The sequence below is a fragment of the Hibiscus syriacus genome, unplaced genomic scaffold, assembly GCF_006381635.1.
Source record: "Hibiscus syriacus cultivar Baekdansim isolate YM2019G1 unplaced genomic scaffold, ASM638163v2 tig00110721_pilon, whole genome shotgun sequence".
Classification (NCBI taxonomy): Eukaryota; Viridiplantae; Streptophyta; class Magnoliopsida; order Malvales; family Malvaceae; genus Hibiscus; species Hibiscus syriacus.
In genome coordinates, this window is record NW_024062839.1 from 14448 (window position 1) to 28018 (window position 13571).

Genomic DNA, 13571 nt, shown 5'->3' on the forward strand with positions numbered 1-13571 from the left:
GTATATGATTCTTAAGGAATGATATGTGGTCCTTCGGGACATTGTGGTCCTTCGGGACATAAGTATCTTTGGAACATGTGTGAAGTCTGGTGAGACACATACTTGATCCCTAGCATATGTATATGATTCTTAAGGAATGACATGTGGTCCTTCGGGACATTGTGGTCCTTCGGGACATATATGTATTCTTTGGAACATGTGTGAAGTCTGGTGAGACGCATACTTGATCCCTAGTATATGTATATGATTCTTAAGGAATGATATGTGGTCCTTATGGACATTATTATATGGCACTACGGTGTAATTCTACGCGGCACTACGGTGCAATTCTATGTGGCACTTCGGTGCATTTATATGAGCTGTGGTGACAGTATTAGTGCACAACCTCCATAAACTCACATATCTATAGTTCTCACATATGTACATGGGCTAATCCAGAGATATGAACAAAAATATATTAGTGGTATGATAAATGTTATAGAAATGATATATGTTGTGTGTGTATAGTGTTTGATTGAAAAAGTTAAGCATAAAAGTATGTGATTACATGATAAACTGTTAATGATGAGTTATGTATATGTATGTATTTACTGTAATTGATCTGATATGATTTTATATGATACGAAGAAAGCATGTAATTTGGTATAACATGATAGAACAGAACATGCATGTATTAATATATGTTATAAAGTGCATTATGAGTTTTTATGCCTCAAGAAGTCTTCGACTTAGCGTGTGATTGTTTCACACGTAGGTTTCGAGAAGAGTAAAGAGTAATGCGGAGCAAGACAGGTCAGTTCTCCTTACCAAATGTCAGATCAAAAAAATATATGTACTGTATATAGAGTGTAGTTGGCATGTAGTCTAAAGATATAAATTGTATGAACTCTGATATATTTTGTAAACGTTTTGAATAAGTTAAATGTTATCAAAGTTTTTAAATTACTTACTATTTTATACGAATAAATGTTTGAAAAGTCAATGTGACACTTCGGACTCGTATCCGGGTCGGATACGGGTTGGAGGTGTTACATTTAATGGTATCAGAGCTAAGGTTTAGTCGATTCTCGGCATAAACTGAAGTCCAAAGTGTCATAAAAGGTGTACATGCCAACATAGATTGAAAAATTTCTGATCTGATAGTGTAAGGAATATGTTGTCTTGCTAATAGAATAAGAATAGTTTAATACAGTAGAAATTCGATCGTGATGATTTCGAAGTAAGTGAAGGGTGATATTCCTGATTGTGATAGCTATTCACCTGCCCTGACCAGGCAGGATGAAGAGCGGACACCTCAGGAAATGCCTAGTAAGATCAAAAGTTGATTTCAGAAAGCTGAAATCATATCTGAATAATGATAGAAAGTTTTCATTGTTTTGAATCGGAAACACGATATAGAGTAGTTTTGTTATTATGTGGATAAGATAGAATATGGTGAACAGGTGTCACCATAAGAATGTTAAAAAGATCTAATGACGTGGTGAGTACGTATAGAAGAACTCAAGGATAAGTGCATCAGTGACAAGTGTATAAGATGTATAAAGTCAAAGCTTATGAGTTTGAAACGAAGTGATAGTATTGCGCATAAACAAGAGTATGTTTATGATAAGGGTTTACAGTTAAGATGGAAAGAGTTAGCATTGGCTAACTAGAGTATGTGATAAAAATGTATTGGAATTATAAGATTATAAGATATTGTCAGGATATGATAACCAAATCTGAAATGGATCTGTATACAGTTGCATATTTGGATCATAGTAATATGGTATAGTAAAGGAAAAGAAAGTAAGAATTTATATATTTGAGTAAAGCTGAGGATTGATAAGAAGAGTTTGAGAATGTGTATATCGATGATCAGATTATTGGACACAGGAAGTCAGAATGTTGAGTTTGAGCAAAAGAAATTTCAGGATGTATGAGAATAGAGGTCAAATTGATAAGTTGAGTAAGCGAATTTTGAGATAATTTAGATTGAAAAGGATGTATATGATTGGTATAATAGGGCTTGTGCCCTAGATTGAACAAAAGTTATTATCTAGCTGTCAGAGTAAAGGTGCTAGAGTTATAAGATTGGAGGAAAGATAAAGTAGAGTTAATCAAATATGATATGAATCTGAATGTGGTTATGTATCTTGATCATACCGATATGATGTAGGCAAAGAGATAAGCATTGGTATGTTTTAAAAAGTGGCTTTAAAGAAGAAAATACAAATACAAGAGATGATAAAGAATAAAGATCGGTAGAAGAAACAGGGATATCAAAGTTATGAGGATGCAATGAAGATGGTTACACAGAGATAAAAATAAGTGATAAGACAAGAGTATGTGAACATGGAAGGAAAGATATGATTTGTATATAAGAAGATTTTGATAATAAAAGGATGAATGGATAAAGAAATGAAAAGATGGTGTTTAAATGATTAAATATGATAAAGGGTTATAAGGAAGTGCAAATTATAAGTTTGATTAGAAGTAAGAAAAGTATGTAAGGTTATATGAAGAGATTATGTGTATCGTAATACAGACAAGGATGAAAGAATGAGTAAAAGTTTGGATTGTGGTGAATTAATTAGAAAATGAGGAAAGAAATGAATTGATTGATTTTTTATTTTTAGTGATAAGAATTGATGTTACTGTCTACAAGATAAGTAACATTATATGAATGGAATCAGAGTTATGAATCTGAAACAAAGGGATAGTATTGTGTATAAGAAAGAGTGTGGAGATGATAAGGATTTGTACTTTAGAATGAAAGAGTTAGCGTTGACTAACAAGATTTTGTGATGAAATTGTATTAGATATAGTTGTATATTTTGATTACATAAACGTGATATAGTGAATGAAGTGAGGATTTTTATGGAAGTGTAAATGATAAGTTCGATATAGAAACACGAAAAGTGTGCAAGGTGATGTGAAAATATTGTTTGACTCCTTAAAGTATATGTTTAATCACAATTGAAGAAGATTTAAAGTTGTGTTTTGGTCAAATGATGACGAAATACAAGTTTGGTATGGTTATAAGGTAATTAGAGAGTTATGAAGAAATAGATGGATTTATGATATAGAGATGGATGTTACTGTCAACGTGATGAGTGAAATTATATGGAATTTTAGAAAGGTCAAAGGAAAATGCATAATCGAATGAGAGAAAAGACAACAATGGATTGGTATTACTGGTTATTGTTTATATGATAAGCAACAGAAGATGAATGTATAAACGAAAAAGATAGTTGGAAAACTAAAGGATTGAAAAGTAAGTTTCTGATGATGACAAGAAAGAATAAGTCAGGGAAGCAACATAAGAACTTTAGAAGATATGTTCTTATTAAGATGTGCAGTGAAAATTCGAGGACGAATTTTCTTATAAGGAGGGGAGAGTTGTAACATCCGCAATACCGGGTTAGTGACCAAATTGAAAAGTTTCAGAATTTGGTGATTAACGTATAAGAATGAAATAATTGAATGATTATTGGAAATATATGATGAAGGTTATTTAGTAATTATTAAAGGAAATTAAGGGTTAAATGGTCATTTGACCAGAAAGATTTTTATCTTTCTTTTAAAGGTGATATAAACGTGGGAAATGAGAAACATCCAGAGTTCTCTTCTCCTTTCTTCTTCTTCATACGTGGGAGAGCAAGGCAAAGGTGAGAGTTTTATTAGTTGATTATTATTTGAATTTTAAGTTTAGTTTTTGATCTTTAGTTGATGGATAAACTTAAGGAAAACTTGGGTTACGATAAAATCAAAGAATGGAGGGGTTAAGGGAGATTAAAGATTTGGAGTTTTTATATGAAATTTTGGAAAAGAATTGATAAGTAGAATTTGAAGTTAAATTTGACTTGTCAATGGTTAAATTAAGAGATTTGGAGTGATAGAATTGTATTTAGAAATATAGAAAATTTGAGTATGATTATTGAATTTCATAAGAGGAAAGGTTTTTGAGAATTAAGATGGGATAAATGAGCACAAATGGGTTTAAGTATGTGTGTTTGAGTTTAGTATATAAAAGAGGTTGAAATAGGAAGTGTTTAAGTTGAAATGAAGTATTTTTCGTGCTGAAAATGTAATTCTGGGCTAGGGGAATCGGTACCCATTCAAGGGGAATCGATACCCCTTCAAGCGAATAAAAATTCCAGAATGTCATGGGGGAACCGATACCCCCACAGGAGGGAACCGATTCCCCCTAAAGGAAAATTGTAAATATTGGTTTAATAAGTTCGTTTAAGTTGCTAGTATCAAATTACAAGGTGTAGGTATCTAATAATTGTCTTAAAATGTATAATTATGTAGATTCATAGCCTAAACGAGTTCCGGAATCATTGACAAGTAAGATCGATAAAAAGGTAAGATAAGAGATTGGAATGGACTAGTGAGGCCAGGTGAGTGCATACTAGTGATATGTAGTGTTTAATGGAAATAAGACTTGCGATGAGTCTATTTCCTAGAGTAATATGCATGAAGTCATGGACATGATTATGTGTGGTTATAATTATATGTGATTATCTGTATTACATTGATTGTATGTATGCATGACTAAAGATAATGATATGCTTTGTATATGATATATGATGTATGTAAGACTTTAATATGTAATAATGGAAGAACATGAAATAAGTTATATGATAGAGTCATAAGAAATGAAATGAACATGATAGAATAAGATAATCAAGTATAAGTTATATGATATGGTATAAGTGATTATACGAGAAATGTTAGGAGACTCTAAGATAATAGTATGAATTCGAGGGCATAAATAAGGATACATAAGTTATATAGGGAAGATTGATAAATTAAAGGAAACTATGGTTTATGTATTATAGTGAAGAGCTACAAAGTTTTATTAAAGAGTATTGTGGAAGTCATGAGTAAGTTTATAGGATATTGATAGGACATATAAGAATATTTAAATGTATGCCGATATGAAAAAGGGAATACAAAGAAATGGAGCATAAGGTAGATAATATGATATCAGTTATTATATATCTATATGATATATGTCATCAGGTAATATGAAAGGACTCTGAAAATTGATATAAGCTATGAGAAAGTGTTCTAGGTGTTTCTATCTGTTATATGAAGCATATATGATCATATGTGAACAAGATATGATATGTATGTTTATATGAATATCTGAGAAATGATCTAAGCTATATGATATGTTATATGACATGGATCTATGTAACTACGCGAGAAAGTATATAAGCTATGTGACATGTAAATGTGACTCATATGAAAATGTTCTATGAGTAATTGAACTATGTGTTATGTGAAATGATAAGTATAAAAGAAAATGCCCATGTTTTGTGTCTTGAGAGCTAGGGGTATAGTTGGCATGCCAAGAGTCGAGGGTCTATGTGGTCCTTCGGGACATATATGTATTCTTTGGAACATGTGTGAGGTCTGGTGAGACACATACTTGTTCCCTAGCATATGTATATGATTCTTAAGGAATGATATGTGGTCCTTCGGGACATTGTGGTCCTTCGGGACATATATGTATTCTTTGGAACATGTGTGAAGTCTGGTGAGACACATACTTGATCCCTAGCATATGTACATGATTCTTAAGGAATGATATGTGGTCCTTCGGGACATTGTGGTCCTTCGGGACATTGTGGTCCTTCGGGACATATATGTATTCTTTGGAACATGTGTGAAGTCTGGTGAGACGCATACTTGATCCCTAGTATATGTATATGATTCTTAAGGAATGATATGTGGTCCTTATGGACATTATTATATGGCACTACGGTGTAATTCTACGCGGCACTACGGTGCAATTCTATGTGGCACTTCGGTGCATTTATATGAGCTGTGGTGACAACATTAGTGCACAACCTCCATAAACTCACATATCTATAGTTCTCACATATGTACATGGGCTAATCCAGAGATATGAACAAAAATATATTAGTGGTATGATAAATGTTATAGAAATGATATATGTTGTGTGTGTATAGTGTTTGATTGAAAAGGTTAAGCATAAAAGTATGTGATTACATGATAAACTGTTAATGATGAGTTATGTGTATGTATGTATTTACTGTAATTGATCTGATATGATTTTATATGATACGAAGAAAGCATGTAATTTGGTATAACATGATAGAACAGAACATGCATGTATTAATATATGTTATAAAGTGCATTATGAGTTTTTATGCCTCACGAAGTCTTCGACTTAGCGTGTGATTGTTTCACACGTAGGTTTCGAGAAGAGTAAAGAGTAATGCGGAGCAAGACATGTCACTTCTCCTTACCAAATGTCAGATCAGAAAATATATATATTGTATATAGAGTGTAGTTGGCATGTAGTCTAAAGATATAAATTGTATGAACTCTGATATATTTTGTAAACGTTTTGAATAAGTTAAATGTTATCAAAGATTTTAAATTACTCACTATTTTATACGAATAAATGTTTGAAAAGTCAATGTGACACTTCGGACTCGTATCCGGGTCGGATACGGGTTGGGGGTGTTACACATATAGTGTATCTCATAGACATATTATTTTCATACCTTTATCACATAGACATGTGATTTCCATACATTTATCACATAGCTCATATAACTTTTCATGCATATTCATGTCACATAATGCATATGATATGAATTCATATCATTTATCATAATATGGAAAGTGATCATGTTCAAAATATTGAATCTAGACTTATCACAAGTCTAGAACTGATTATAATACTATATTCATGCTATGCATATGCACTCACCTAGATCTCTTTACCTTTCCCTCGATCAATCTTACTTGTCCCTTGTTCCAGAACTCGTTTAGGCTCGATATCTACATAAACATAATTTCTGAGACAATTATCAAAAGCCTAAACCTTATAATTTGATACTAATAGCTTAAACGACTTAATGAACCAAACTTCAACTTTTCCTTTAGGGGGTATCGATATCTTTCTTAGGGTATCGATACCCTTATTACATTATGGAATTTTTCGTTCAAGAGGGAATCGATACACATACATAGGGTATCGATACGCTCTGCTCAAAACAAGATTTTTCACCTGCAAATTCATCAACTCTTCACTAAATTTCCTCATACAAAGCTTCTTTCATACCACCAAACTCAACTATAACAACTTTTACTAATTCCTACCATTTCAACACTTTATAATCTCCCATATTTCATCAAAATTCTTAAAGCTAAGAATCATACCAAATTTGTCATGTAATCGAAACTTATTTCTAACACTTATAACTTATTATTTACACCTATGACAAATCAAATTTCATCTCAAAGTTCATTTATTAACTATTTTTCAGAAATTCACTTTGAAACCCATTCTCTTTAATCTTTCATAACTTCTTTATCTTTTGATTATAAAATAACTTAAGCTTTCCTTAAGCTTAAGTATCACCTAAGGATCAAAACCCACTCTTAAATTTTAAGAATTAACCAAAAGAAATTAAACTTACCTTGGCTTGGGTCTTCACGTTGGAGAAGAGAAGAAGATAAAGAAGATAAGAAAATGAATTGTCTGGAAACTATGTTTCCCCAATTATGATTCACATGGGTATTATAATACCCATTAATTATTATTTAATTATTTCCTTGTTCAAAGACCTATTTATCATTTTACTTCTCTTTCACTTATTAATTCATCATATACCAACATCTTTCAATTAATTAATTCACTTTTCAATTTATTTAATTTGGTCATTGAATTTAAAAATCTTACACTTTAATCACTAACCCGATATTGAAGATGTTACATAACTGCTCAAGATGTAGATTTTATGCAGCTACAATTTTCAATACCAGTCTGATTGTAGACAGTTTCACTACTAGAGAGAAAATTTCATTATAGTCAATACATTCTTTTTGCCGAAAATCTTTCAACACCAATCTTGCTTTGTAGCATTTGCTCCCATCATGCTCTCTTTGATCCTGTAAATCCACTTGTTATGGAGTGCTTTCTTGCATGGTGGTAATTCAGCTAATTCTCACGTCTGATTTGACATAAGCAAGTCAATCTCATCTTTCATGGAAGACTCCCACTTGACTGAATCCTCCACCTACATTGCTTCATCATAGCACTTTGGTTTACCATTTTCAGTCAGCAACAAGAAGTGCAAAGAAGGCGAATAATGTTGGGTTGGTTTAGAAATTATGGAGGAGCGTCTTAGTTCTAGTGTGCTTGGTTCTTCTTGAACTGCTTCAGGACTGATATGAACATCATTTCCAGAAATCTCCTTAAACTCAGCAAATTCCTTTGTTTCAGCTTCAGTATTGGAGCTACTTGATTCTATGGTTGACCTGTCTTTGTACATCACATTCTCATTGAAAACGATGTCTCTGTTTCTGATGATCTTTCGATTTTCGAAGTCCCAAATCCGGTAAGCAAACTCATCACCACCATAACCAACAAAGACGCATTTGTTGGACTTAGCATCAAATTTACTTCTTTCAGCAGAATTTATGTGTACATAAGAAATACAACCAAACTGTAACACCCTTAACCCATATCCGACCCGAATATGAGTTCGAGGTGTCACATTGACTTTCAAACTTTGACACTTAAAGAAAACAGAGAAATTTTAAACTTTCATTAAAACTAAATACCTTAATTTATATAAAAGAAACCACAAAATACTAAATCGATCAGAGCATTCGTAACACACTTTTCTTACATGCCAACACTATACACGACAAAAGACATACTTTATATTATATGTTACTTCTGATCTGATCTTCTAGTAGTACTGCTGTTCTTGCCACCCTATTTCCGCTCTTCCTGATTCATGGTACCTACATGTAAATCACTTACACACTAAGTCATAAACTTAATGAGACATATAAATATAATAATAATGCATTCCGTATGAATATGAACATGCAATCTATCCATTCAATCATGTCATATACAATTCAATATAAACAATAATAATATGGTAACATATAACTATAACAATGCAATTACCTTTGATAAACCTTTTATAGGCCCATGTACATTTTTGAGAACTCAAGGTATTCGAGTATATTGAGGTTGTGCACTATTACTGTCACCACAGCTCGTATGGGGCCCCACTAGGGGCTATGAAATTTTGTCCCGGAGGACCTATGTACTGTATCTGTCTCAACTCTTGGCATGCCAACTATACCTATAGCTCTCATATCGTATATCATGGGCATTATTCTTATGTTTCATATGTTCATGTATTCATGTCGTTTCTCTTGTGATCACATAACTCATATCACTTACCATGTCACATTTGCATTTGAATCTATTCACATATATCATTTATCAAATCATATGAACATATATACTTTATGCATGTATCATAATAATTATCATGTATGCATGTTCATAACTATTGTGATATGAAAATCAACATAGGAATTAGACTTATCACAAGTCTTATTCCATTGTACCGTACTTATAATATATACTCACCTTAGCCTTGTTTTGACTCGATTCTAATCCTTCAATTGTTTCGGAACGAGATTACGTTCTAAATCTACATAGTAATACATTGATACATATAAGTATACTAATTGATATATTCTAAACTATCACTTCTTAGGCTAAAAAAAGCTATTTTTATCTTTTAATGAAGGTATGCATCGATGCACTACACCATGTATCGATGCATCCCTTGACGGGTGCATCGATGCACTATCTATGCATCGGTGCATAAATCCCATTCGATGTTTGTATTTTAAGCAGGTGCATCAATTCACTCATTATGCATCGATGCACTAATTGCATTCGATATTCATTTATTTGAGAGTGCATCGATACACACAACCCATAAATTGTATTTTAAGCCCAAAAATCATCATTTCTTCACTCAGTTCTTCTCTTTTAAACCCCTATCATGTCATTAAACTCAACTACCATTACTTAAACCAACTTATATTCATATAAACAATCTTTATCTTCCATATCTCATCATGATTCTTAAAATTTAAGAATCTTACTAAACTTTCAACTTTGTTATTAATCCTTTCTAACTTCATAAATCTCTTATTCTTATTGATGGCAAGTCAAATTCAACTTTCAATTCTTATTATAAACTTTATTTCAATATTTCACTCAAGAACTCCAAATATTTAATCTTCCCTAACTCCTTTATCTTTTAATTTTAAGATAACTTAAGCTTTCCTTAAGCTTAGTTATCATTAGGGATGGAAATCGGGGAACAATTTCGTGGATTCTGCACCGTACCCGCCTAGGATGGTATAATTTTAGTGGGTAGTGGGCGAGTGTGGATTTAGAAAGTGGTACCTGTCGCGGGTAGTGGGCGGGTAATGGGTTTGAGACCTTACCCGCCCCGCATCCACACCGCATCCACCCGCCCCGCATCCGCCTACCCAACTAATATCCATTAAATTTTGGACCATTATGAATTTAGGTGTAATTTTAAGAGACTAATTTATAAATCTTAATATTGTATAAGATATAACTTGTAATTTAACCAAATATAAAGGATAAGTTTATGCATAAATTTTTTCCTTTCAAACCTCTCGTTACTGCACCGATCTTTCAAACCTCTGGTCTCCAGCTTATTCAGGTACGTTTCTTCCCTTTTTACTTGAAATTTAATTTTTGTAAGAGTTATTTCCGTAGTCATTTCATTTTAAGCTCCTCTACATTTCGTTTTAAGAGTTTAATTTTTATTTGCTCGTACTGATTTTTAATTATTTTTTAGATTCATCTCAATGTTTGTTTTAAGCTTAATTTCTTAATGTTCTACAAATCAGTATCTTGTGACTGAGCACCCACGTTTTAGGCCAATAGAGTCAGATCGTTGCTTCTCAAATATCCATTTTTAACGCCACTGAATAGAATTAAGTGTTTCACTCGTTCTTCTCAAACCTCCATTTTTAACGCCATTGAAACTGACTTTTTTCAAATTCAAATTTCAACCGAGTATTTTGCAATACTAGTGTTTTATGAGAATGATGATTGTAATACTGGAGTATCAGATGTCACAAGTATTGCCTGAAATTTTAGAATGTTGTACCAAAGAACAAAAACATTAAGTGTTTGTCATTTATGTTTCTAGACTTTAATTATGTCTTTTTATTATGGTGTTTTATGTACTTTAAGATCTATATTAACACTTAACTCAGATAATCCTTGATTTATTTTATTATGTTTCTTAATAGATGTGTTTGTTTTATGTTTGTTGCTTATGTATAACTTAAGTTTGTTGTCAAGCGGGTCTTGTCGGATACGTCTCCAGTGGGTAGTGGGTGTGGGGATGGATTTAAGAATGTACCCACTTGGGCGGGTGTGGATTTGAAAATTTTTACCTATCATGGGTGGTGGGCGGGAGGTGGATTGAAAAATATTAGGTGGGTATAGGGATGGGGGAGGGGGTATCCGCATCCGACCCGCCCGTTTGCCATCCCTAGTTATCATCTAATGATCATAACCCAACCTTAAATTTAACCATAAATTATCTAAATAGAAGACTCACCTTTTGCTCAAGCCTTCACGTATGAAGAAGAAAGAAGAGAAGAGAACTCTGGAACTTTTTCTCTCTTCCCACGTGGTTTCCTTATCTTATAAGGGAAAATAAAAATCTTACTTGTCAATTGACCATTTTACCCTTTAATTCATTCAATAATTACTAAACAACCTTCAACTATATTTCCAATAAGTCATTGAACTATTTAACTATTATGCTTTTATCACCAAATTTCAAAAATTCTCGTTTTAGTCACTGACCCGGATTTCGGGATATTACAAATCTCCTCTCCTTTTAAGAAAATTCATCCTCGAATTTTCATTGCACATACCAATAAGAACATACCTTCTAATGTTCTCATGTTGCCTCCTGTACTTAACCTTTCATTCCTTTAGTTCTTCAACTTCCTTTTTCCATTATACATTTATTTACTGTCACTTATTATATACACAGTAACCAGTAACCTCAATCTATTCATGTCTTTTCTCTTCTTCGATGCTGCATTTTCCTCTGACCTTTCTAAAATTCCATATAATGTCACTCATGACGTAGACAGTAACATCCCTCTCTAATTACCTTATAACCATAACCAAACTCTTTTTCCATCATCATTTAACCAAGAACACAACCTTAAATCTTCTTCAAATATGATTAAACATACACTTTAAAGAATCTTTTCACATCACCTTGCACACTTTTCGTACTTCTATATCGAACTTATCATCTACACTTCCATATAACCTTCATCATATCTAATCCCTTAAACTCAATCCTTTTCATTTCTTTATTCCATTATTCCTTTATTCATTCCAAATTGAAATCTCCTTATACATAAATCATATCTTTTCTTTCATATTCATATACTCTTGTCCTATCACCTATACTCATCTCTATGTACCAATCTTCATTGTATCCTCATAACTTTGATAACTTAATTTACTTATACAGAACTTCATTCTTTATCATCTCTTATACTTGTATTTTCCTTCCTTAAAGCTCCATACAATTACTTTTCTCCTTATCTACATCATAGTTATCCGATCAGAATACACAATATTCAGAGTCACGTCATAATTGATTAACTCAACTTATCTTTTCCTCCAATCTCATAACTCTATCACTTTTACTCTGATAGTTAGTCAATAACATCTGTTTAATCTAGTGCACAAGCCCTATTCTACCAATCATATACATCATTTCCAATCGAAATTATCTCAAAATTAGTTTACTTAACTTATCAATTTCACCTCTATTCTCATACATCATGTAAATTCCGGTGTTCAAACTCAACATTATGACTTCATTTGTCTTATAAACTGATCATCGATATACACATTCTCAAATTCTTTTTATCAATCCTCAGCTTTACTCAAATATACAAATCATTATTTCCTTTACTATACCACATTACCATGATCCAAATATACAACTATATCCAGATCCATTTCATATTTGGTTATCATATCCTGACAATATCTTATAATCTTATACTTACAGTATATTCCCATCACATATTCTTGTTAGCCAACGCTAACTTTTTCCTTCTAAAATACAATCTCTTATCATATTCACACTTTTGCTTATGTACAACACTATTCTTTGTTTCAACTCATAAACTCTGGTTTTCTATATTTTATACGCTTGTCACTGATGCACTTATTCTTGAGCTCTTCTATAAGTACTCACCACGCCATTTGATCTTTTTAACGTTCTTATGGTGACACTTGTTCACCATATTCTATCTTATCCACATACTAACAAAACTAATCCATATCGCTTTTCCAATTCAAAACAATAAAGATATTCTATCACTATTCTAATATGATTTCAACTTTCTGAAATCAACATTTAATCTTATAAGACACTTTCTGAGGTTTCCGCTCTTCATGCATGGCCAGGGCAGGTGAATTACTATCACTATCAGATTTGTCAGCTATCGATTTACTTCAATAATTTCTATAATCCATTTCTACTGTATCATACAAATCTTATTCTATTAACAAGACAACATACTCCTTACACTATCATATCAGAAATTTTCACTCTATGTTGGTATGTACACATTTTTAAAACTCTTTTACCTTCGGTTTAACCCTTTTAACCCTAGAATCAGCTAAAACTTAG